The sequence below is a fragment of the Mus caroli genome, chromosome 18 (assembly GCF_900094665.2).
Source record: "Mus caroli chromosome 18, CAROLI_EIJ_v1.1, whole genome shotgun sequence".
In the NCBI taxonomy this organism is placed as follows: domain Eukaryota; kingdom Metazoa; phylum Chordata; class Mammalia; order Rodentia; family Muridae; genus Mus; species Mus caroli.
Window position 1 is genome coordinate 42,889,044 of NC_034587.1, and position 27,415 is coordinate 42,916,458.

General features: G+C 39.4%; 1 long non-coding RNA gene across 2 annotated transcripts in view; it reads right to left on the reverse strand.

Annotated features, from left to right (window-relative positions):
• Positions 1 to 27,415, reverse strand: part of LOC110284516 — a 312,705-nt gene that overhangs the window by 135,527 nt on the left and 149,763 nt on the right. For both annotated transcript variants that reach the window (XR_002376957.1, XR_002376956.1), the window contains one exon: positions 11,627 to 11,732. This is a non-coding gene — a long non-coding RNA (uncharacterized LOC110284516). The remainder of the gene's footprint in view (positions 1 to 11,626; positions 11,733 to 27,415) is intronic.

Below are 27,415 nucleotides of genomic sequence, written 5' to 3' on the forward strand. Positions count from 1 at the left end.
CAAAAGATGGCCTAGTCGGCCATCACTGGAAAGAGAGGCCCATTGGACATGCAAACTTTATATGCCCCAGTACAGGGGAATGCCAGGGCCAAAAAAATGGGAATGGGTGGGTAGGGAAGTAGGTGGGAGGGTATGGGGGTCTTTTGGGATAGCATTGGAAATGTAATTGAGGAAAAGATGTAATAAAAAATATATAAAAAAAAATAAGTAATAACCCCATACTATTGAATACTATTGAAAACAACCTGGAAGATGTTTCAGAAGAAAAGAAAGATTTCCAAAAGAATCATTGTAAATGCATTCAAACTCAGAAGTTATGAAGAGAACTCAAGAACACAAAAATAGATGAATGACATGCAGAAGTCAATCCAAGATATGAAAATAGAATTCAATGAAGAGAATTTCTAAAGAGAAGCTGTTAGTCAACTAAGAACCACCCACATTCTGGAATCAGGTTCTCCCCTGCTTTCAATGACTCAGTGCCACCCCATCATCATTAACAACCAATGTGACACATTTCTACCATCCCATGGTTGTGTGTTTTTCCCTGTGCACATGCTCCATACCCCCTACAGAGCCTGCCATCATGACCTGGTCTCTCTCTTTTCCATTCCTGTTCAGCAGCAGCCTTGTGTATCATACTCCCACCACCACCAGGTATCAATAAATAAATATCTTGCATGAGGTCTGTTGCAAGGTATGATTTTGTAACATTCCTTGGCCCTCCAATCATTAAGATACTCTTTCCCTGCAAAACCCTTTCTCAATTCAAACTGAAATAATGCAAGAAATGAAAGCCTCAGTATTCCAAATAAAATCTCAGTAGAAATCCTCATCATCTGAATGGATCATATGGAAAACTAAGAGTCAAGACTCAATTAATAAACAGACAAATTGAATTATGGGGAAAAAGACAATGAGAAGTATATATTTTAATATACAGGAATATATATATATATATATATATATATATATATATATATATATATATAAGCTTTGGGATACTATAAGAACACCTAATATTTTAACTTTTAAATTGTGAACATAGAAGGATAATCATAATATAATTAAAAGTCATAGAGATATTGCAAAGATATTTTCAATAAGGTCAAAGAAGACAGTCCTCAAACCTAGAAAAAGAGATGTTCATCCAAGTACAAAAGGTCTACAAAACAACAAAAAAGCAGGACCAGAGGGGAAAAAAACCTCCCCAAGACATACTATAGTTAAAAACATTAAATGAACAACATAAGTAGTAATGAAAACTTACTAGGGAGAAAAGTCAAATCACTTTTAAAGCCTCAAGAATCTGGGAAGAAACCTTCCAAGTTCTGAAATGCCACAACTATCAAGCCAGACTACTATACCCAGCAAAACTGTCTATTAAAAATAAAAGAGAAGGGGATAAAAGCTCTGTTTCTGTGACCAAAACAAAGTAAAAGAATGTACAGCACAAAGAAATAGAAATTTCAAATAGGCCCATTTGTTTATTTATCCCTTGTCTCTTCCACCAAATGATTTTAAGAATACTATGAGAATATATAGTAATCCGTAATGAGTTACAGGTGATCAGAAAATAAACCTGGTAGAATGTTTAAAACAGAAGTGGGAAGGACATAAACTGGTGGTCAAGTAGGAGGCTCTGGGGATCTTGCCATGAGTACATAAAGCCAACATCTATTAAAGCACCAAATTAACTCCACAGGACCTGAGAAAATAATGTAAATGACCAACAGAAAGGAAGGCATAAAGGGGTGAGATGTCCAGGGCACCTTCCCCCAATTCCACACTGCATGAAGAGAGATGGTCCCTTCTCTGGGGAAGAATAAATTTTTAGCTTTCAGCATGAAACACCGTTCCAGGAAAAGGCCTACAGACCATATTCCCTGTCCAGCATCCTTGCATTGAGCCTTTGGAACTCATTATTGCTATAACAATTACCTAGATACTATCAGAAACAAGACAGGGATTTGAATACACAAAATGGAAGGATGCTGGACAGAGGTGCCAGGCTTGCCTATACTAAAATTACACCTGACTTTATAGAAGTCACTTCATTTGCCCGACCTCAATTTCTTTGTAAGATAAAGAGAATGAATGAAGGGAGTCTGTGGTCAGATCCTTTCTGTATTCTGTATACTGAAGCAGACCTCTGCCACCATTTCTATCCTGAGGGTTACATGACAGATACAACCTGAACACCATCACTAAGTAGTGTAAATGTGACATAAAGGAAAGTGGGTATTTCTTGTTTTCTCAGATCTTTTTTTGGTTAGGTGCTCAGCATGTTATATAACTGGAGAGGGTGGGAAAGACAATGGGGGCTGCTTGAGACCTTTGCAACATAGCACCCTAATTTCTTAAATTTTCACATAGCGTCCCAACATTCCAGAACCTCCTGGTTCCATGCTTCATGGAGCACTGCTGAGAGAAGAGAGCACTGCTTACTTCAGACTGCTTACATGGGACTTCTCATGCACTGTGCATGCCAAGACACTCTACTTTTCTGACTTCTGAAAGCAATTTGTACAGTCATTGCTATCCATAGAGAAAAACTCCAGTCTTCTACCCATCAACTATGTATTCATAGAGTTTGCAATGCAATCTCAATGCCTTTGAGCCTTTGCCAGTTAGAGATGTTCTCTGGATTGTGTGAGATGCTCCACAAACAACCTATGTGACATTATGCCATAAGCAAGCCCCTCAAGGTGCCGTGTTGCCTATAATGGCNGGGAAGTNCNTATATANGNCNCTNCCCAGCCATTCACTCTAATCTGGCTCATTGTGCAGACTTACACTGTGGCACCAAAATCAGAAATAAATAACCATGTCCAAGGGAGCCAGTAACTTCCCAATGTGTGAGACTCCATGACTTAAAAAGCAAGGGAGGAGAAATAAATAAATAAATAAATAGCCCCAAACCTGATTTTCATTCATTTATCCATTTGTTAAAATATTCATAAAAGCCCAAGAAATGCAAAGTAGAACAGCACGGGTAATATTAAACAGCTGCTCACAAGTCACCCAGAGGAATTTTGACTAAGAAAAGGGAAGTGTCTCTGAAAGAAAAGAGATAGGAAAAAATTTCTGACCAACACCATTGCTGATCCTCACTATATATAGGTGCTGCAGAGGACTTTCCTGCCACAAATTGGGAAGCGACTATACCACTGTATCAAATGGTTTTGTTTATGTGCAAACTCTAATTCAGGGGGCACGTCTGATCTTCAAAATGAGAAACAGAGGGAACATGGAATCCCGAAGAAGGGATGAGAACTAAATGACGCAGAGAGGGGAGTGCTGTGGACTCCACAGTCTGGGAACATGCCCATGTGCTCACTCTAACAAGGAGACATTGACAGGCAGCTCGCTCATGAATATCTACAGGAACCCGTGGTCAAGGAGCAGGGGGACACAATTGTTTGCATTACAACAGGATAACAGGGAGCAAGTTAGCAGGAATCTAGCATAAGGTAGGAAGCATCTCTGTACTATATTAATTCACGAATAGCAAGGTCAGAGGGACAAGCCGAGCCTGCCCAGAGCTCCAAACATCTACACTGCCTCCATGTGCCAGCCTGTGCTTCTTGAGGAAAGAGCAGCGTGAACTGTGCAGATATTCCCCAAAGCACTAAATGAAAGCATGGGAGTAGCTGTCTGAAAGCAGAGCCTATGGGAGATGGTAAAAATTCCAAGAGAATCACATCGTAGCAAAAAAAGAACTGAAAAAAAAAAAAAAGAAAGAAAAAAGCTAACTCCAGCTGAGAGAGAAACACAGAGGAGATGCAAGCTGCGAAGGGTTAGAAATAAGCAGAATTGTTAGATGTGCCACTGGAGGAGACTGTGAGTGAAATAAGAAACAGATTTTACATTGCTGAAGAGATCATTGGGATTTGACATTGAAGACAATTTTCAGAATGTTAACAATACAACAAAACCGAGGAGACCACGTTCTACGTGAAGGGAGAATGAAGAGTCCCCCACGCATCACTGTGCTTTGTGAAGGTGTGCCGAGCAACCATAGGGCATGCCTGTCCTAATTCGAAGTTATCTGCTTTCACCTCCTTCCTTTACTGCATGCTCAGTCCCCTTTTCTCACCTGGGCTAATGGGATCCAGAACCTCAGAACTCCAACCCCTGAGCCACAGGTTCTCCTATCTACCAGACAGTAAATCTCCTGTATATTATTAAATGGAAAACATCCTCTTACTTGGTAAGCCTCAGACAGAAGCTAATGAATGCCCATCCTGAGATCTTCTCTTAGAAATGCCTTAGGCACCAGCACCACCCAGAATGCAGACAGCAGAGCTGCTTAGAGAGAAGGTTCTAAGCTCCTCATTCTATGTTTCTTATTGATTGACCGTTTAACAGTGCACTCTGCCGGGGTAATAATACTAATATCTCCATGTGTCAAATATAAGCTGGAAGGTAGTGCATAAAAGAGAAGATAAATAAGAGATGAAGAGGTGGCTCAGTGGCTAAGAGCATTCATTGCTCTTCCAGAGGATCCAAGATTGATTTCTAGCATCCACATGGTGGCTCACAACCATTTGTAAATCCAGTTGCAGGGGATCTGATGTTCCTGTCCTCCACGGGCACCAGGCACACATGTGGTGCACATGCATACATTCTGGCAAAACACTCAGACACATACCATAAAATAAACAAATATTATTAAGAGGTAAAATTAATAAATAAATGAATGAATGAATAAGCAAGCTTTAGCAAAGCCTGAAGAGATCTTTTTTATCATTTCTTTCCTTATTTAAAATCTTTTCTTTTTTTTTTTTTCATTTAAAATTTTTGAGGTATTTCTACCAAATGTTCAATAGCTTGGAATGATTCTCTAGCCAGCGTGGTATTATTTGTTACTGTTGACCACATGATATGTACTATCTAAATGTCAAATATCAAGAAAAACACAGAAAAGGAAAAACTGTCCCTGTCCAATGAAAAACATCTCAGCATCTTCTGCTATAAAATGTATGAGATAAAATAAGAGACCTTCTAAGGTGAGCAGATTCTCAGAGTAGGTAAGCAATCAAAAATTAAGTATTTAAAATAGTACATAATATATACTCGCTCAACACACAAAATTACTCTAATTGATGTAACCACATCATATTAGATTAGAAAAAATTTAAAGCACACATTGCAAAATTATACTATTACTTTACAAAGAGCACTAAGCACTCCTCTGTAGTTATAATAGTAAAAAATATAAACAAGATAACTGCTCAGCGTTGCCTAGAATAAAATCATTCTGAACCATTAACCCCACCCTAAAAGTACAGATTATAAGAAAAGGGGGAAAGGATTAAGGGTTGCCTCTTAACAGGCAATCTACAGGATGAAAAAATTGTTCACAACTTTAATTCCTAACTATATTCTTACAGTTTTAAAAGTGAGACATCTGATTTTACTGTATTTTTTAAACAAAAAACTAGGTATTTAGAAAGAGATATCACTTCCAAGTCACTAGAAAAATGACAGAATATTGAACCAACAAAAAAAAAATGGAAAGGATCATATAGCAGAGCAAATACTAATCTTGATCAATAATAAAACTGTAATACGTTAAAATATTAGGATAGAAATATTGTCATAACCAATTTAAAACTAAAATTCAATTCCATTTTGTTTCTAGAAGTATAGAAGTTTCAAATAATATTAAATGGTAACCACTGAATAAACGTTTGATAAAGTTAGGTTGCTGCTATTTAACATTGACGGGACACAGGATTCAGAAACAGGAGTTTTAAATACATGGTTTTATTTAGATTTCTCAATGAGGGAGATACTGTTTCCCCAACTTTATAGATGAAAATATGACAGAAACAGCATATGTTTTCCATATCAGCAGACAATGACAGACATGCAATTTTAGGCTTAACTCCACTCCTTATTTTTCAAGGATATTGACTTTATTGTTGAATTTCCCACCTCCACCACATCCCTATTTAGAGAGAAACTATGTCACTACCACAGGTTCCTTCAGAATAGCAATCTGTAGCCAGCAGAACAAGAAGACAGCATATACAAACCAATCCATTGAGGACAGCTACATGTTTTATTAATACTTTGCTACTTCTAGGATAGATACAAGAAGTAAACTGGAAGAATTTGAAACTTAATGAGAACAGTTAACTTCAACTAAAGATTTGCTTTACTGTTAAATGAACAGGCCTTAAAATGTGTAGATCAGGTTAGAATTCCCCAACTCCTTATCATCGACAGTATCTTCTCCTTGCATTTGCATAGCAAAATCCACTGTTGGTGTGGTTGCTTTGTTGGTTTTTTTTACTCTCTCCAAACATCTTATATTAGACTGGTGAGATGAATTATTGCATAAAGGCACCTGCCACCAAGACTGCCTGCCTGAGTGTCATACTTGGGACTCACATGATGGAACGTGAGTTAACTCCTGCCACTTGTCCTCTAACCTCCATACATGCACCACAACTACACATCCACTTACCCCAAATAGAGAAATAAGTAACACCAGCAAGCTCTGGTTACTTCATGCCTATACAGAGTGACAGACCTGTTTTAAGGGTTTTAAGAGTTCTTCCCATTGTCATGATCTAAATCACTACAAGGAACACAAACATGATCCATTTCAAGATGTTGACATTCTAGCAGGATCTATTTCCACTCTAATTTTTCATTTTCTCAGAACACTATAAATCCCAGCTTCCTCATTGGTCTAAGTGATCATTTGGCTGGCAAGTGCCCTTCTGGTCTAAGGTTCAAATGAGTTCTTCAGAGTATTTTGTTTTCCATACAGGAATAATGTTTTTCCAAAGTGTCTAACTCATCAAGGACTAGGCACAAAGCACCTCAGAGAAAGCCAGCATCATTATAAAAACAAAAGGTATTCTAACCTAGTAATTTAATAATGATAAATTCTTAAATTTTTCTCTCATCCAGTTATAGTCATATGAATAAAATATGAATTCAGAGGAGACAATTCTATATATTTAACCCAGAATTCTTTTTTAGTCTTATCACTTTAAGAAATACATTTATAGAAGAATATTAAAGTAAGTTTACACATCTCTTATGCCATCTAGAAAGAAGGTTGAATAGATGTCTTTAAGGCAATAGTGTTTTGTATTATTAGCTTAAACTACAGATTAAGTGTCAGAAAAATCTACTTTGGGGGCTCCAGCAGATGTGTCTCAATAAGACCATTATGTTCCAAGACTGGGAGAAGTTGCTTCCCCTGACTTAGTGAAGGTTTTCCTCTACCCATCTGGCCACCAAATAGTGTTGCCCAGTGCTCACTTCTCCAATCTCTATTACTTTCTCTCTTCACCCTTTCCACATTCAAGTGAACCATCTTCACAGTCTCAACACTGATTCAGTGGTTTATAATTCATGCAAATCGCACTTGCAAGTCCGACCTCTCATTCCAAGCAGTCTTCACTCTTCCAAGTAAGTGTTGAACATGTCCACAACTGCTCAAATTTCAGTTATTCTCACACTTGTCCTCTCTCTATTCTCCGTGCTTTCTCCAAGGGAGATATTCCAATTCCACACTGTTACAAGCAAGGATACTAAAAACTCATGACAGAATACAAGGGACCCTCAAATCTGGTAAGATACTAAAGCATGAAAAATAATCATATTTAATCAAATCTGTAGGGCACATGAAACAATATGTCCATTTTCTCAATGTAAATCTACCCAACCCATGAACATGAGAGTGATTTCTAGTTTCTAGTATCTTTGGTTTATTTTTTTCAGTGGTTTATACTTTTTAACTTAGAGGTCATCCATTTTTTTTGTGTATTTTAGGTTTTGAAGTGTTACTTGATTTCATACAATATATTTTGATCTTTCATACAGTACATTTCGATTTTTTCTTTCCCCTCCCCAAACTTCTCCCAGATCCCAGCCTCTCCTCTCCTCTCCTCTCCTAGCCTCTTCTCCCTCTCTCCCTCTCTCCCCTCTCCCTCTCTCTGACACACACATACATTTATTAATCCTAGGTTATTAATCCTGAACAAAAATGGATACTATGAAATAGGTCATTTTCCTGGTATCTCAGGTAATTTGATAATTTTGTATGACATGGTCCTACATGTTTATGTTTGTTTGTGTGTGTTTGTGTGTGTGTGTGTGTGTGTATGTCTGTGTGTAGAAAAGAAGTCAGAGTCAAGTATCTTCTCATTCATTCTTCACCATATTTTTTAAGATGGCATCACTCACTGAAGCTTAGATGTATCTTGGGCATTCTAGGTTTCTGGACTAATATCCACTTATCAGTGAGTGCATATCAAGTGATTTCTTTTGTAATTGGGTTACCTCATTCAGGATGATATCCTCCAGATACATCCATTTGGACAGATCCTGGAAACAGAAACTAAACAGAGACACATGGACACTAACAGAAGTTATGAAACAAATAAATTTAACAGATATCTACAGAACATTTTATCCTAAAACAAAAGGGTATACCTTCTTCTCAGCACCTCATGGTACTGCCTCCAAAATTGACCATATAATTGGTCACAAAACTGGCCTCAACAGATACAAAAATACTGAAATTATCCCATGAATCCTATCAGAACACCATGGACTAAGGCTGATCTTCAATAACAGCATAAATAATAGAAAGCTAACATTCACCTGGAAACTGAACAACACTCTACTAAATGATACCTTGGTCACCCAAGAAATAAAGAAAGAAATTAAAGACTTTTTAGAGTTTAATGAAAATGAAGCCACAACATACCAAACTTATGGGACACAATGAAAGCAGTCCTAAGAGGAAAACTCATAGCCCTGAGTGCCTCCAAAAAGAAATTAGAGAGAGCATACACTAGCAGTCTGACAGCACACCTAGAAGCTCTAGAACAAAAGGAAGCAAATTCACCCTAGAGGAGTAGAAGGCAGGAAATAATCAAACTTAGGGCTGAAAACAACCAAGTGGAAACAAAAAGAACTATTCAAAGAATCAACCAAACCAGGAGCTGGTTCTTTGAGAAAATCAACAAGATAGATAAACACTTAGCCAGACTAACTAGAGGGCACAGGGAAAGCATCCTAATTAACAAAATCAGAAATGAAAAAGGAGACATAACAACAGAACCTGTGGAAATCCAAATCATCATCAGATCCTACTACAAAAGGCTATACTCAACAAAACTGGAAAGCCTGGAAGAAATGGACAACTTCCTAGAAAGATACCAGGTACTAAAGTTAAATCAGGATCAGATTAACATTCTAAATAGCCCCATTTCCCCTAAAGAAATAGAAGCAGTCATCAATAGTCTCCCAACCAAAAAAGCCAGGACCAGATGGGTTTAGTGCAGAGTTCTATCAGACCTTCAAAGAAGACCTAATTCCAATTCTCCTCAAACTATTTCACAAAATAGAGACAGAAGATACTCTACCCAATTCATTCTATGAAACCACAATTACTCTGATAACTAAACCACACAAAGAGTCAACAGATAGAGAACTTCAGACCAATTTCCCTTGTGAATATCGATGCGAAAATACTCAATAAAATTCTCGCAAACCAAATCCAAGAACACATCAAAATAATAATCCATCATGACCAAGTAGGCTTCATCCCAGGGATGCAGGGACAGTTCAATATATGGAAATCCATCAGCGTAATCCACTATATAAACAAACTCAAAGAAAAAAAAAATCACATGATCATCTCGTTAGATGCTGAGAAAGCATTTGACAAAATCCAACAAACATTCATGATAAAGTCTTAGAAAGATCAGGAATTCAAGGCCCATACCTAAACATGATAAAAGCAATCTACAACAAACCAGTAGCCAACATCAAAGTAAATGGAGAGAAGCTCAAGCAATCCCACTAAAATCAGGTACTAGACAAGGCCACACTAATCCCACTTTTTCCATACCTATTCAATGTAGTACTTGAAGTACTAGTCAGAGCAATTCGACAACAAAAGGAGATCAAGGGGATACAAATTGGAAAGGAAGAAGTCAAAATATCACTATTAGTGGATGATATGATAGTATATATAAGTGACCCTAAAAATTCCACTAGAGAACTCCTAAACTTGATAAACAGCTTCAGCGTACTGGATGTAAAATTAACTCAAACAAATCAGTGGTCTTTCTCTACACAAAGGATAAACAGGCTGAGAAAGAAATTAGGGAAACAACACCCTTCTCAATAGTCACAAATAATATAAAATACCTTGGTGTGACTCTAACTAAGGAAGTGAAAGATCTGTATGATAAGAACTTCAAGTCTCTGAAGAAAGAAATTAAAGAAGATCTCAGAAGATGGAAAGATCTCCCATGCTAATGGATTGGCAGGATCAAGATAGTAAAATCGATAACTTGCCAAAAGCAATCTCCAGATTCAATGCAATCCCCATCAAAATTCCAACTCAATTCTTCAACGAATTAGAAAGGGCAATCTGCAAATTAATCTGGAATAACAAAAATCTAGGATAGCTAAAACTTTTCTCAAGGATAAAAAACCTATGGTAGAATCACCATGCCTGACCTAAAGCTGTACTACAGAGCAATTGTTTTAAAAACGGGATGGTACTGGTATAGTGACAGACAGGTAGATCAATGGAATAGAATTGAAGACCCAGGAATGAACCCACACTCCTATGGTCACTTGATCTTTGACAAGGGAGCTAAAACCATCCAGTGGAAAAAAGACAGCATTGTCCACATTGTGTTTTCTTTACTGTGTTTACTTCCATTTTTAGATCTTGGGTGGTTTTGTTTAATTCTATCCCCTGTTTGGTTATGTTTTCCTGTAATTCTTTAAGTGATTTTTGTGTTTCTTCTATCTGTTTAGCAGTGTTTGCCTGTAGTTCTTTCAGGGCTTCTACCTGTTTAGCAGTGTTCTTCTGTATTTCTTTAAGTGAGTTATTAATGCCCATTTTAATATCTTCTACCATCATCATGAGATATGATTTTAAATCCGCGTCTTGCTTTTCGGGGGTGTTGAGGTATCCAGGACTCCCTGTGGTGGGCGTACTGGATTCTGATGATGCTCAGTGGTCTTGGTTTCTGTTAGAAAGATTCTTACATTTGCCTTTCGCCACCTGGGAATCTCTGGTGTTAATGTGCAAGCTGTCTCTGGCTGGAGCTTGATCCTCCTGTGATTCTATTAGCCTATATCAGCACTCCTGGGAGTCCAACTCTCACCTGAGTTCCACTGGTCAGAGCACTCTCTGCAGGCAAGCTCTCCTCTTGCAGAGCAGGTGTCCAGAAATCTGGAGCTCTGATCCACCTCCTGAGTCCTGGGGTCAGAGCCCTCCCTGTAGGCTGACTCTCCTCTGGCAAGAAAGGTGCCCAGGGATCTGGGTCTCATCTCTGCCTCCTGACTGAGGATGAAGGCCTGACAGGACCGGACCAAGAAGCTCTGTTGCTTCTATTGCCCACATGCTCTCAGGTGATCAGGAGGTCCTGGGTGTGCTAGGGGTCCTCTGGTGTGGAGAGTCCTCTGGTGCCCTAGATGCCCCAGGCCGGGTTCATGCAGAAGATGGCGGGGCTGGCCCTGACCTGAATGGATCCCAGCCTCAGGTCAGGCAGGGTTCTTCCATCCCTGTTCCTGCTGGCACAAGACCCTCCACAATTCTTTGGAGCTAATGTTGAGTTCCACTCACCTGTGATCCCCAGGTGATCCGGAGGTCCTGTGGCATGGAGAGCACTCTGGAGCCTCTACTGGGCTCAGAAGGAAGATGATGGGCTCATTCAATCATCCTTTCATTCCTGAAACAAAACCAGCTTAATTGTGACATGTTGTCTTTTTTTTTAATAGCCAAAATATTTCTTTATTTAATCACTTGTTTAAAGTTGAACTAGTTTTCCATTTTGTGTCTAGTTTTGTATGAATTGATAAATGTATTAAATAAACTACAGAAAAAGTAGATGAGTAATATAATTTCCACTTTCATTTCTGGTAAACACTGAAAATCTCTGATGAGAAAATAGAAGATAAATATAGAATAAAGCCATAAGTATGCTATGCAAATTATGAATAATAAATTGGACACATTGATTTGAGTCACCTGAAAAATGTTCGACATGTTGTCTATTTAATATGTTCAACATTTTATAAGGATTTTGGTAAGCATGTTGACATTTACATTTATCAAGGACATTGGCCTACAGCTTTTCTTTACGTTGATGATGTATCTAACTTTTGAGCTAATGGGAATTGATAGAATAATCCTTGTATTTTGTGGGAAAGGTTGAGAGTCATTGATGTTAATGACCTTTCAAGTGAGTGTCTAATAGAAGTATATAAGGATCTCTACCCCTTGAACCTGAGATTTTCTTTATTGGGAAATTTTTGATTGCTGTTCCAATCTCATTGCTTGTTATGTAACTGTTTAAGGTTTTTTTAAATAACAAGTTCAATTTGAGCAAATCATATGTTTAGAAATGTATACATTCTAAGTTTTGTAATTAATCATAATTTAGACCTTGAAAACATACCTAACTGCTTTTCTGGATTCCACAACATCCATTAACGATGTCTGCTTTACAGTATTAATTTATTCGTTTGAGTCCTTCTTTCTGCTCATTTCTGTTGGTTTGGGTAATGTCTTGTGTGTCCTCTCAAATATTGATCCTTCCTTTCCAGGATCTAAGAATTGCCAATAGCTCTCAGCTAGGGATGGATAGAACCTCATGCTCAGCTCTCTTCTCCATGCTGGGATTTGGTCTGGCTTGGACTTGCACAGGTCTTGTGCATACTGTTGCTACTTCTATGAAGTCATAGATATAGCTGCCATGCTGTATCAAGAAGATGCTGTTTGTTTGTAGCTATCCACCACCTCTTTTTACCCCCTCTCTTTCACAATGATCACTGAGCCCTGGGAGGAAGTTTTGTAGTTAGATGCTCTACTCAGGGTGAACTTTCTGCAGCCTCTCATCCTCTGCACCTTGGCCGTGATGAGGAGTTTTAAAGAGAGACTTTCTAGCATAGAAAATGGGTAGCATGAGGAAAATTGAAAGGATAGAATGGTAAATATAAGAAAGTACAAATTTTAAAGGGTGTCTTAGTCAGGGTTTCTATTCCTGCACAAACATCATGACCAAGAAGCAAGTTGGGGAGGAAAAGGTTTATTCGGCTTACACTTCCATGCTGCTGTTCATCACCAAAGGAAGTCAGGACTGGAACTCAAGCAGGTCAGAAAGCAGGAGCTGATGCAGAAACCATGGAGGGATGTTCTTCACTGGCTTGCCTCCCCTGGCTTGCTCAGCCTACTCTCTTATAGAACCCAAGACTACCAGCCCAGGGATGGTCTCACCCACAAGGGGCCTTTCCCCCTTGATCACTAATTGAGAAAATGCCTTACAGCTGGATCTCATGGAGGCATTTCCTCAACTGAAGCTCCTTTCTCTGTGATAACTCCAGCTGTGTCAAGTTGACACAAAAATAGCCAGTACAAAGGGTATGATTTAAGACATCATTACATAATTAAAGTTACTGACTATTTATTGCACTAGATCAACATAATTCAACAATAACAAATATATGCAAGGAGTATTAATAACCTTCAGAATCATCTTTGTTTTTCACCACTGACAGAAAACTAAACTTATCTCAACACAGTTCACAAACAGATACAACTGCCACATTCAAGACAGATAGCTTACTTTATTTTCATGGCAAATTATACCATTTCATCATGTTATGTTACGATAAAATATCTTGAACCACCTCCTCACTGTGAAAAATTGAACATCTGCTCATATCAGACGTTGTTTAATGATGTGTGCCAAACTGAATGCAGCTTCCACCTGACACTCCATCACTTATGCTTAAAGCACCGTCTTATTATACACCAGCGTTCAGTAGTGTTCCAATGTTGTTCTCATCAACTGAGCACTGCAAAAAATTAATTCACTCATTAAATATCCTCATATGTTCTAGTTTATGGTATATAGGAGGAAGAAAACTAGAAGCCCATCATGTCTTGCAAGAATCAAGATATCAGAAAATTGCTTCCATGTGATTATAGCTACTTCCATCTCTACTTCTTCCCTTCATGGGTCAAATGTTCTTAAGGAAGGAACATGTCTGGGGATTGCTTATTGATGACTTAGCAGCTTGGGTTGATGGTGGTAGGTAGAAGGATGGACCAACTATACTTTTTCTCAAAAACTTGTGCAAAGCAGGAAATGTGGGCAAAACAATGAAAGAATCCATATTAGCTCACAATTTTCAGTATCATTGAAGTGCTTTATTAGTCTCCCTTCATTTTTTTATTTGGAGATAGAAATGAAGGAGGAGAGAGGGAGAGACAGAGAGGGAAAGAGAGAGAATCTGTGTATACGTCCAATACCAGTCCAGTTCTTCTCCCTCTGTGTTTTTCTACATTTAAAGGTATCTGTATTGACTTGATGGTATGGGAAGTCTCCTTGATACAGTACGTCTAGGAGACATTCTGTACTCAGTGAGGCTTCAATCTATCCAGTCAACCAAGCTCTGAATCACCAGCTTATGGAGAAGTATTGTTGAGTATTTCTTGGAGTACTTTTTTCTTTTAGATTTTCCTCTTTAGAAGTCCTTTGATAGATTGTCAAACCTGGGGATTGGGGAATACAACTTTGTGTTCACCTCTTTGCAATGCTTCTCACTTCAGTGTTTTCTTATGCTGTTCTGCAAAATGTCTTCTGTTTAATACTTTTATCACTCTGAGGCATGCATTCTGTATATTTTGGAGTTTAATAGTGGAGTTTATGGTCTTGATCATTATATTTGAGTGATCGTATTTCTATTCTGGAGATTTTTACATCAACTGTGGTAGTTTCATGAGTTTAAATATGGTACTCTCCTAGTGCATATGTACTGGAAAGCTAAAATCTACTTCTTAAAAGTTCTTGTAACCTTGGATATTAGGTCTTCTGTGGCATTGGTGATGTTTGTTCTTCATCTAGGGTTGTCAGCTGGTTCTAGCATATTGCAGATAGCCTTTCTTCAGTCACTGGGGGAAAGTGCATGGTGTACTAGTAGCTACTCCTCTGGCAAAGGTGAGGCATTAAAAGGAGACAGGGAATGAAGTTGGGAAGGTGTCTTAGTTAAGGTTTTCCTGATGTGAACAGACACCATGACCAAGACAGTTCTTACAAGAACAACATTTAATTGGGGCTGGCTTACTGGTTCAGAGTGTCATCAAGGCAGGAGAATGGTAGCATCCAGGCAGGCATGGTGAAGATGGAGCTGAGAGTTCTATATCTTCATCTGAATGCTACTAGAAGACAGGCTCCCAGGAAGCTAGGAGGAGTATCTTAAAGCCATTGCCATAATGACACACTTCCTCCAATCAGGTCACACCTCCTAATAGTGTCAAGTATATTCAAATCATTACACAAGGCCTGACATACAGCCTTTAAAATTATGTTACAGAAAACAATTTGGCAAACATGAAGGTTGCCAGAATAACCTATGACTCATTATAATACATAAGCACGCACCCCTGCATGGATATTTAAAGTGTTAATAAGACATGCACCCCATGAATGTGTATGTATAACTACATGTATCAGAGTGAGAAGAAGACCACACTATGCACATGAGAAGGAAAACACCCATGCTGAGGTAGAGTCCTATTTTTCACCAAACAGGGATATTGGCTGTTAAACTCTCTCCCTAGTCAATCTTGCTGTCCTCCCCACTAGGTAATGAACTATCTCAATAACCTTCCTCTGCAGCTCATTTTTCAAGCCATGTGTTTGCTTCGTTCTTTGTTCAATGGCAAGAGAACCTGGAGTAACTACCAGAAATGCCCCCCTCAACCCCAATATCAGCTCCTTCGTCTTCCCATTGGCCAGGGTAACAGGCAGAGGTTTGTCAGTCTTCCCACTGCCCAGGGTAACAGGCAGAGGTTTGTCCACCAGCTGAGAAATAGTCCTCTCCAAGTGTTTTGGAAGCCACTCCTATGCCTGACATTGAAACAGAATTCAGGAAACTTCCAAGTGTTTTTACATGATATAGCATCCTTTGAACCTATCCTAAGATATGCTTAACTGTCAGGTTAATCGCACCCATCTTCCTTCTTTCTATCAATAGCAGATCCTACCCATCTGATGTTATGATTTTCCTCTTGGTGTCTTATCTCTTGCTCCCTCTCCCTCTCTCGCTCCCCCTTCCTCCTCCCCCCCTTTTCCTCCTTCCTTCCTCCTGATGTTGGCTCATATTTATTTGTCTTCTTTTATATATGTGATCCATCATAAGGGTCTTACAAAATGGAGAAATGCTTTGCCCAGAAAAACACCTGCTTAAGGAGCTTTAGAATCCCCGAGTCCCCAAACTCTAGGGAGAATGAGCTCAGGATAAAATTCTCTGATTTTGCACTCTACAACGTAGATTTTCCAGGAAAATACAATTTCAAACCCCATCTCACAGTTTCTCCCGGACCTTCAATTCCCTCTAACGTTCACAGCCGTGGTAAATTTCTAGCAGTGATTCTTCCTCATCTGGTTAAACCGCCAAGCCCTCTGCTTAACTGTTTTTGAGACTAACACGAATGTACCTTGTGCTGGCTTTCCTCCAACAGCCATAGCTCCATACTGAAGACTATGAGGACAGCTTGGAAGAAGAATAAAAAGACAGCAGTGTCAGGATATAACTGAGAACAGAGTAGCCAAGTTGGAGAGTGCCCTCAGGCCAACAGCCTCAGCTGGGGAGAATCACAGGCAATGATGTGACACAATGTCATCATTACCCTTCAAGAAAGGGACAGCATAGGATAATAATGAATATGCTGGAGAAAAAAAATACAACTTCATCTGGTATAGATGGGTGGTATTAGCATTTAGTCTGCTGGATAGGAGAGTGTGTTGACATTATTTATAGCAGCAATACAGAGCTATGACATAGATCCATTGTAAACAAGGCCTTCCAAGGCAGCTGCTTTCCATTAAAAACATATAACACAGAAGTGTTTGTAAAGGGTGGCTTGGGTTGGCAGCATTAAAAAGGGATGTCATCTTTGCTAAATCTGGGACTCATTTTCATTCCTATTTTTATTTCCATTTACATTTTTCATATCTAAGCAAGCTTTCTAATTTTTTTAAGCAGCAAATTAGGAGGAAAAAAAGTGTGGCTCTATTTAGAGTTCTCATTACTTGAAAATGGGCCAAGTAACATATTTCTCCAAATACAGGGGAAATTTGTATAGGGAGTATCTCTAAACCCCCACAAAATATTTCTCTGTATTAAAAGCTTTCATGGCTGAGTCTAATAAAGGATTGCAATTCTCAGAGGAAAAGTTTTACTTTGTGAGAAAATAGGTTAAAAGGTCATTAAGAATAATAATTTTTAAAATCTGATTATAAGGGAAAAGAAACTACTAATATCCTGAGGGTAGAATACATTAATTGCGAAACATGACCTAGATAAGTCCCCATATATCTAATGCCAATCTCCACTTGTAAAAACCACAGAATCTTGACATCAGAGGAAATGAGAGCCCCTGAAGTGAATGATATTGAAAAGTTCTCATCAAGATAGGAACGTGGGACTTCTCAACCTTTCACAAGATTAACTTCAAAAGCTAAAGAAATAGATTTTCATAACAAAATATGTTAAAAGTCTCTTGAATTCCTTCTCCCGTGTTCCCATCTCCTTTCCTGGTGGATAAGTCCTATCTGTGGTGCTTAAGCTGCTGCTGGATCATTTCTATCTGTAATGATTAAGAGAGCACTGTAGAGGGAAGCTCCCAGCAAGGCCTCTTGCCTCTCTCATCTGCTAAGAATCCTCAGCCTCCCTGGATTTAGGAACAGCATTTCATTGTTTCCATACCTTGAGACTAGGCAACCTTTTTAAACTAATTCAGTGGCTGCAGTTGTGCTAGTCTTTTGATCTACATTTCCCATCTTTTCTCCATTATCACAATATTTTCATGCTTCACCTTGTCATCTTTGGTGCAGGACACTGGATGAGGTAACAAAAGCCCCAGAATTACTAATGTGATGTACGCCATACTAGCCTCCTATTTGTGTGAATGTACATTCTACTCTTACCCAACCAGTAGCCTAGGCTTAAATCATCTGCTACTTTCCTTTCAATGACACCTCCTTTTCCTTTGCAAGTCCATCCTCAATGCTCATGGTTGTTTTTCTAGGCTCTCAGACCAGGCAGCCCTTGGCACGTTGTCCTCAAGCAGGGATTACATATGCAATGTTAGAAGTACAACCACAAGCAATTTGGTTTTTCCAACCAGTGCTAGATTCTGTCACCTGCCGAGTGGTTTGTCCAAGACATGCATTCTCTTTGAGCATCAGTTTGTCTCCGAATAGAGGTAAGCATATTTCTCAATTTACAGAGTTTTCATAAGAAAAAAAAATCAGTCAATACAAATGGTGACACTGTATGACAATTTTTCAACCAATATTAGGAGGCTTTAGTCCCTAAATGATTCTCCTTTGTACTGACTAAAAAATTAAAACACAAAGAAAAAGATGGAGACTATGAAATAAGATGATCTCTATGAAATAAGGCCTCACAAGACCAATTTAACAATTATTAAACTCTTCTCAGAGGACAGTGACTGTCTGCCTCCCTTCTTCTTATGGGACATTTGCTGTACAAGGGACAGTTGTCCCTTGTTCTTTATACAGCTTTGGTTTCTCAGTGTGGAGCCATTGGTAATTATGTCCATTAACAGTTCCCATGTACTGTCAGGTATTGTCGAAACCTAAATGCCCCATGGGACTCATCACAGAGAAACAGATTTCAATTTGTTTCCAAGATACAACCTCAGAGCATTCTCCAAAGAGTTCTCCATAGGACAAACAGTAGCTGGTGCTGCCTAGCTAATCACCATTATCACAGAACCTTCTGGAACTATGCCAGCTGCAAATGGCACATCATCATCTTGCAGAATAATTTGTCTGTGTTAGATCACAAACATATTACTCCCTCTTACCCTTATATTCATTATCCCTGCTTCAGTTTTGCATGTCTTCCTAGATAACTATGGTGGAAAATGGAAGCTTAAGGTAAAACACTGTCACTTAAATATATGGCTCAGATCATTTCCCCCTCTTGCAGCACATCTGACCAGGCTCCACCAAGGATCCAGTTACTCATTACACAGATAGTTCTTCAGGCATGGGGGACAGGTCATGCCTGGGACAAAGGAAATAGAGTAGTTACAGAGGTTTGCAGAGCCTCTAAGGAAATAAAATATTTAAATGAAGAAAAATTAAGAATAAATTTGAACCTCTAGGGGTCAGACATGGAGCTGTTCTTGAGGACATGATACCTCCAGACAAGGGAGTGTGAAACAAAGAAGGGCCATGTAATTCTGGAGTCTGATTAAGTGCCTGCTGTGGTCTGGGACATGTTTAAGTCTCCACTTTGGGCAAGCAGGTAGGTGCATTTAGCTTGTTGTTTTACAGACTCCAGAGCTAAGTAGGCACATTATGGGTCCAAATCTTACAGATTATTTCAGTACCACTAATTAGTCAGCCTGAAAATCTTAATAAATATCATTCTGAATAGAGGGCCACCTTTACATTTAGCCAACATTCCAGAATATCCAAACTTATGCCAGGACCAACCCAAAGCACTCAGAGTAAAAAGAACTGAATCTCTGCCCACAAAGAGTCTGTTCTTTATTGTTTAGTCAATAATAAAATGGGCTACTTTAAGAGACCAGAGAACAAACACACTTAGTCAGCCAATAAAGGTACTGTTAACCCCGAGTAGGAGGGCTGGGAACATTGTAGAAATCATTTAGGCTAGTGTGGAAGGAATGGTCCATGAGCCTAATCTTACAAAAGGGAGTAGGCAGGATCTTCCAAGTTTAGAAACAATTGGTAATAACAAGTGTGTATCACTCATTAGAATCTTGAGAGAAAGTATTCAGAGAATGTGGTAATTCACGATTCTTGGGTCTGGCTGGTGCGCATATGAATCAGGGATGGATAAAGCTATGAAGGCTACATTCTTAAAAGGACCAGGGGGAACAGAAAACCTGAACACAGAAACTCTGAAAGTCATGTTAAGATGCTTGTAGGACCATAATCTAGATTTAGTTAGAGAGGTTTTAAAATGAAGTAAAACCAACCTGAGCTGGTGCAATAGTTGTTAATGAAGAGAAGACTGAAACAAAGCAGTAGGAAAGAAAACAGGGGTTTGTGGAATATCATTAGACCCACACATATTGGCTAGAATTTACCATCACACTCATTGGAAATATTAGACATACTTTCAGCCACTTTTTAAAGAGAATACAGATTATCACCACTAGTATTAAATACTATTTGAGAAATGCTCATCAATTAAACCAGAGGTGAGAAAGAAAGAAAGAAAGAAAGAAAGAAAGAAAGAAAGAAAGAAAGAAAGAAAGAAAGAAAGAAAGAAAGAAAGGAAGGAAGGAAGGAAGGNAAAGAAAGAAAGAAAGAAAGAAAGAAAGAAAGAAAGAAAGAAAGGAAGGAAGGAAGGAAGGAAGGAAGGAAGGAAGGAAGGAAGGAAGGAAGGAAGAAGGGAGGGAGGGAAGGAGGGAGGAAGGGAGGCAGGGAGGGAGGCAGGAGGGAAGAAGGAAGAAGCATTAAACTGGAGAATTCTATTCAGTATTTTAGATATAACTTCACATCCATAACTCCAAAACACATCAAATGAATTAAAAGCAATCGTGGCACCACTCAGGAATGTTCTCGGCTAGGAGATGAATAGATCAATGAGTTTCTCTATAAAAATGGTGAACAGTTAGTAAAGTGTCAGAACTTATTTTATAATATGTATTTAAAAAGGTAGACTATGTGGATATAATAAGGACATTTGTAAGAGAAGTTTAGTTCTAGATTAAAATTTTGAAACCAGTTCAGTTCTACCCTGATAGTCTTTTTATGGTTTAACTTTGCTTCCACTGCTGAGAATCATGAGTTTGAATTCTATCTCTTCTGTGTTATATATCTCTCTCAAGCTGGGGTTGGGGGGGGGGGGAGGGAGAATCCAAAGCAATAAAGTTAAGTGTTCTTAGAGAGTGGTAGTGACTGGCCTTGATCTTGACCACCTAGCTGGTGTTTGTGCTTTGTGGGTGTGACAGCTTCAGCACCCCTCCCCCATGGACTTTTGCACCTTGTTCTGGCCTTCCTCTCCCTCCTGTACTGCCTTCATCTTCTCACCTCTGTGGAGAAGGTCAGCTCCACTGATTCACATCTGTCCTGCTCCTTCCAGGCCTCCTCTACAAGCACCGCTTAAGTAGCTAAATTAAATGAATGTAGAATTCTTTCTATTCAATTTGTTTAATGGGCTCTCACTCTTTAGCTTAGGTTGGCTTCAATGGTACAATACTCTTGACTCAGCCTCCAAAATGCTGGGACTACAAGCCTGAGCCAACACTCCACGCAGGAAGAGTCCTTTCAAAAATAAACTTCAGAACACTAAATATTTTTCAACATTTTTGTAATCACAGCAAAAGCGAATTGAAAACTAGAAACATAAGTTTGAGAGAAAGAATATTATGAATGGACTCAAGGTTTGAAGGATGAGTCTTCAACACCTGCTAAAGTGTGATTGATCAATTTTATCATACAAAACTACACACATACATACAGAATAAATCTATAAAGAAATGAACACACATGAGCTTAACAGTTCTATAATCAAGTAAACTATGGGTAAGTTTACTCCTATTAATCTTTAATATCCATAAACATGAATATGCTCTAATTTGAATACATAATCATTGTAAGCCAATCAAAACTTCAAGATAGAGTTAAAGAAATCAATAGTTGATTCCCTTATTCCAGGAAACTATCAGGAAGCTCCCACTTCCTCTCTTTTTTTTTGTTGATATTCACACAAATTTCATGTGTGATGTCTTAAAACCACATTTGCTCACTCAATCTTAAACACAAAGCTTTCCATGTCAGGTAAAAATCCTTCAAGAACATCTCACTAACTAGCTGATGACCCGAAGAAGGGTAACATTATAATTTCATTTTCTGTGCTCCACATTGTTGAGCTTTTAGAAATCATAATGCATGTGAAGTCACTGCTGTAATGACAGCAATGGCATCCTCACCATTTACCTAGGGTACATTTTTGCAAGTAGAACTACTATGTCAAATAAAAACACTTTCATACCAGGATATATATTCTATAACTTGCTTTAACAATTTTATTTATCAGTATTAATCATATACAGTTCTCACCTTTACAATTTCTTTCTTCACAGGACTCATGTGAAGGCCGGATTCTATACATTAAGTCTTCAAAGACCATCAGATGAGAGTTTCAGCCAACTGGTACACTGGCTCATACTCTTTGCACCTATCCTATGAAAGCTTGGGCGCAAAGCTTTCATATTTAAAAGTCACATTATGAGAACTGGAAAGGTGTCTCAGCAGGTAAGAGTACCCCTTCCTCTCATAGATTATCCAGGTTCAGTTCTCAGCACCCACATGAAGGCTCAGAACTGTCTGTACTTCCAGTTCTTAGGTATCTGATGGCACTAGGGCACACATGCAGTGCACATACATACATGCAGACTAAAACACTCGTGGATGTAAAATAAAAATAAATGCGTTATAGGTTTTTAAAAGAAAATAATCTCCACAACACTCTCTGGTCACCTAATTAAAGAACACATTAAACCTGAGGTTCTCAGTCCCTAAGGCACAGGATCACCCCCTTTAGATTGTTAAGGCACACAGCCGGGCTGTATCCCAGGAGCTTCAAATTTGACAAGTCAGACTGTGGTCTACATACCATGCTTCCAATAAGGCTGGCATTGCTGATCTGGAATAGCACACTGGGAATCAGTACTCTAAAGCGTTATATTGGATCTTTATTATGTCAGGTTCCATGGATGACAGCAAGCAAACCAGATCATGATTCCTGTCTTCAGTGTGTAGTCTAGTAGGCTAAACAGATGTTAGGTTGGTTAGCGAGTAACCAAAAATGGGCAGGGCTTGGGGGTAGAGGTAAATGTTAAGTCTTCTCGGGAACTCTCCTGGGTGTTTAACAATGAGCTACCATGAAATTGGCATTCTGCATGTGTATCTCTTGCTTGTGCAGGGTTGGGACCAGCAAGAAAACAGACTAGTGACTAGGTTTTGGTAAGCTTTTCCCTTAAGCCAAGCAGAAGGCTGGTAAGCAGGGCACTCAGATGTTAGGAATTGAAAGGCAAACTCTAGAGTACAAGTGTTGACTGCACAGAGCCAGGAAAAGGAGCCCTTCTGCATCAGAATACTAAATGTTCTCTAACCCTACACAAGGCCAAACATCGGAGAATGTGCTGGTCAATAAAAGGAACCTACATATGCAAGTTCTATACACAAATCACGTGACTTAGCAGAGTGCATGGGCACAGAACAAATGACTCCCACTGAAGCTGCTTCAAACAGATGGAAAGAAAGTGCCCAGATGTAATTAACACGGTGTCCTAGTTCACAGGTATAAGGTGTCTTGCATTTGCTATCAGGTATTAGAGGACTCGGTCTCCACTGTCCTCCTATAACACCGCCGGCTTATTATACAGATCTTCCCTGGGGTAAGTAAAGTGCTCCACTCTGTGTCTCTGAGCAGCTTTTGAGTGAGGCCTAGTAAACAGTTTCTTCTAGGAAACCCCGTGAACAAGCTTTTAAGCACTCCTTTGCTATTTTTGCAGGGTCCAAGACAGTTCATCTCCATAATTTTTCAAAGCCATCTTTCAAATATTCTTTAACCATGATTCAGATTAAAGTGTCCAGTTTACATGGTGAACCCAACGTATCTAAACACATCCAAAACCTCCAAATAATACTCCCACTACACAAGCAGCGAACCTGATCCAGTTCTATTTCTTTCATGTGTATGCCATCAAAACCCCATGCATTTCAACTGTGGCCTAGAAAGTTAAAATCCAGTTTGGCAATCTACTTTGAGATGCCTATAAAATCCTACACATAGATCTCACACAAATACATACCTCAAAACAAAGCAATAACAACAACAAAAACTTACTGGTTCTATTCCCTAAGTGGGGAGACAACTTTAAGCACTCACTGGTTTCTGCAGCTCAGACTATAATCATTTGGTATCAGGAAGGGCCTAATCTATTCCAACTGGTCTGATTTCCATTGATGTAGTTCTTCCCCTTGGTAGTAAAAGAAACAGCCTCTGGTCCCCTGTGGCCACTTGTAATATGACTACTGTGACCAACGAATTAGACCTTTTATATTTTAATTCATGTTAATAGATACCTGAATCTAGGCCGGGCGTGGTGGCGCACGCCTTTAATCCCAGCACTCGGGAGGCAGAGGCAGGTGGATTTCTGAGATCGAGGCCAGCCTGGTCTACAAAGTGAGTTCCAGGACAGCCAGGGCTATCAGAGAAACCCTGTCTCGAAAAACCAAAAAAAAAAAAAAAAATAGATACCTGAATCTAAATTTACCATGTTAGGCAAAGCAGATTCATAGTCTCTGAAAAAAAATTGCTAATTCCACACTAAAAATGCTAGCGAAACTAAAATTTAAAACTTCTCAGACTGAACTAGCAAGCTAAAATATTACTTACTGGCCCCTGATGCAAATTCCTTAGCTTTGGGACGACTGAAGGAAACTGGATGGCACAGATTTCTTCAGAGACTAGAGGTACCACCTCTGCTCTACCACCAGTTAGCAACGCAATGAGATGGACTTGACTCTCCCTCTGGCACCTGATGTCAATCTCAGTACTCATGCTGGCAAAGCATTATGGGGAAATCTCTACGGCCTCCACCTGTGTCCCTCCTTCCTGAAGTATGCCTAGAAAATCCCACCATCAGCACACCCACATGCACACAGGCACCAAAGCTAGGAAGATTTGTTTGTAAGTGATTATCACTCAGTCTGTCCATTCCTTTTAGCAATTTAATGAACAGCACACATGAACCACAGGAAGATGTGGTTAAAAAGAAACACCCTATCCCCCAGATTTTTTTTCAAAGGGATTTTCCCTTTGCTCTCTTTATTAGTGACAAATAATGTCATGGCTCAAAGGCTTCCATAGATGACACAGACAACTCTAGCCTTTGTCTTACAGAAACCACCTAAGTTGTCCTTTGGCTTGACCCCCTAATAGTTGCCACAGCATTACATGTCCAGTGGCCCTGTGAAATTCATTTCAGAACCCAGAAATGATACATCTCTACCATATGTCCATTTTCTCTAGGTTTGTGTGGGACTGGCATTCTAAGGGAGGAACCAATGGACAGTTCAGATTTTCCCTCAAACAAGCTACATTTGTGGACCAAGGGTGATGAATGAAAAGTCATTAAGCAAATGAAGTTCATCTTCCAGCGTATTCATCTCTCCTGCTAGAAATCCATGCCTATTCAATGTCCATTAGCAAGTACCTAGCTGCTTCCTAACAGGCAGGACTCATTCTAAGACACATTACCCAGACACAGCACTCTACCTGACATATATATTTCACCACTTATTTATTCTTGCTTGTTTTATTAACTTATTTTATTGATTTACATTCCAAAAGTTGCCCCCCTGCCTGGCCTCCCTCCCCACGTTCTTCACCCCAACCACCCTCCACCTTTGAGAGGGTACTCCCCCACCTGCCCACCTACTCATCTTCAAATTTTTAAACTCAGAATTGTTCCTGTCTAAATGAAATGCAGGGACCAAAATGGAGCAGAGATGAGGGAAAGGCCACCCAGTGACTGACCCAACTTGGGATCCATCCCATCCATGCACACCAAATCCTGACACTATTATTGAGGCCATATTGTATATACAGACAGGAGCCTGGCATGGCTGTCCTCAGAGAGGCTCTACCAGCAGCTGACTGAGGGCTTTGTCTATCTACTGGAGGTAGTCTCTTCCAGTTCCATCTCCCTACTGTTGGGCATTTTAGCTAATGTCATCCCCATTGAGGCCTGGTAGCCTCTCACTTCCCAGGACTCTAGGTCTTTCTAGAAGTTCCCCCTGTCTCTTACCCACCCCACCCCCCACTGCTGCATATTTCTATTCATTCTCCTGGCCCTCTGGGATTCTCTCATGTTTCTCCCTACACCTGATCCTGCCCCTCCTTTTCGCCTTCCACCTCCCCTCTCCAACTCAGGTTCCTCCCTCTCTTGGCCTCCCATGAGTATTTTGTTCCCCTTCTAAGTGGGTTTCCGGTATCCAGACTTGGGCCTTCCTTCTTGTTAAGCTTCCTACCATCAGTCTCCTACTACCAAGATATATCTCCCCTAAGTACAGTTTATAAGACCTTGCTGGTAAAAAACAGCATCTCCGAGATTTGAAACAAAGTATTCATTCGGGTAAAATGGCAGCACAGAAATGAGGCCTTAACTTATTTTATGCTTCAAATTCTGAACCTTCTATCAATTCTCAGAAAGTATCTTTTGACCTGGAGACATTTCTGAGATCTTTAATCATATAGATAGAAACTTCCTTTGCTTCCAGTTATAGTGATACCCACAATACATCATAATTAGCTGCTTCAAAAATCCACATAATTAATATATCCCCTCTATGGACTGAATAATAACTCTTCTGGCTGAATATGCAAGAATTCATCTGGGCTTCTACAGTACTTAAACTTATCTGATCCAAGTAAGGAATGTGATCCTTGATGGCGTTGATTCTGCTTCATTCTGTCCTGTGCTCCTTATATCCACTGTCAGGCTCACTCCAGCAGGCAAAAATCGTTGCCTGAAGGATGCCCTTCTGCAAAGTTGTTTCAGCAGATCTGACGGTAAAAAGGAGTATGTCTATAAATTCAGATTCATCAGAAGTCTCTACCTAGCAATGCAAATACAACTCACTAGGAGGTTTTCTTAGAGGAACAGAACTTACGAAATAAATTTATATGTAGAGAGAAAGGCGATTTATTAGAATGGCTCACAGGCTGTGGTCCAGCTAGTCCAAAATGACTGTCTACCAATGGAAGGTCCAAGAATTCAGTATTTGTTCAGTCCACAAGGCTGAATGTCTCAGCTGATCTTTAGTATATGCCTAAATCCCAAAGTGCAGTCTAAAGCCAGTGAAGGAATGGACTTGCTAGCAAAAGTGAGAGCAAGCAAAGAAAGCACGCTTCCTTCTCTCAGGTCTTTCTACAGGCCACCAGCAGAAGGTGTGGTGCAGATAAAGGCAGATATCCAGATTAAATGTTGGTCTTCACACTTCAAATTATTTTATTAAGAAAAATTCCCTCATGAAGAACAAGCTGCACATCTGCTACACGGCCCTCACCCATTCTGAGAAGGGGAGGAAAGAATGAGGGAAGGATTATGCAAGAGGTGACCAGGAAAAGGGCAGTGAGCAGGATATAAAGTGAATAAGTAAAAAGCAAACAAATTTTTAAAACTGGGTGGGAACAAATGTGGGAAAAAAAAGAAAGAAGAGAAAAGGAAGAGAAGAGAAGAGAAGAGAAGAGAAGAGAAGAGAAGAGAAGAGAAGAGAAGAGAAGAGAAGAGAAGAGAAGAGAAGAGAAGAGAAGAGAGAAA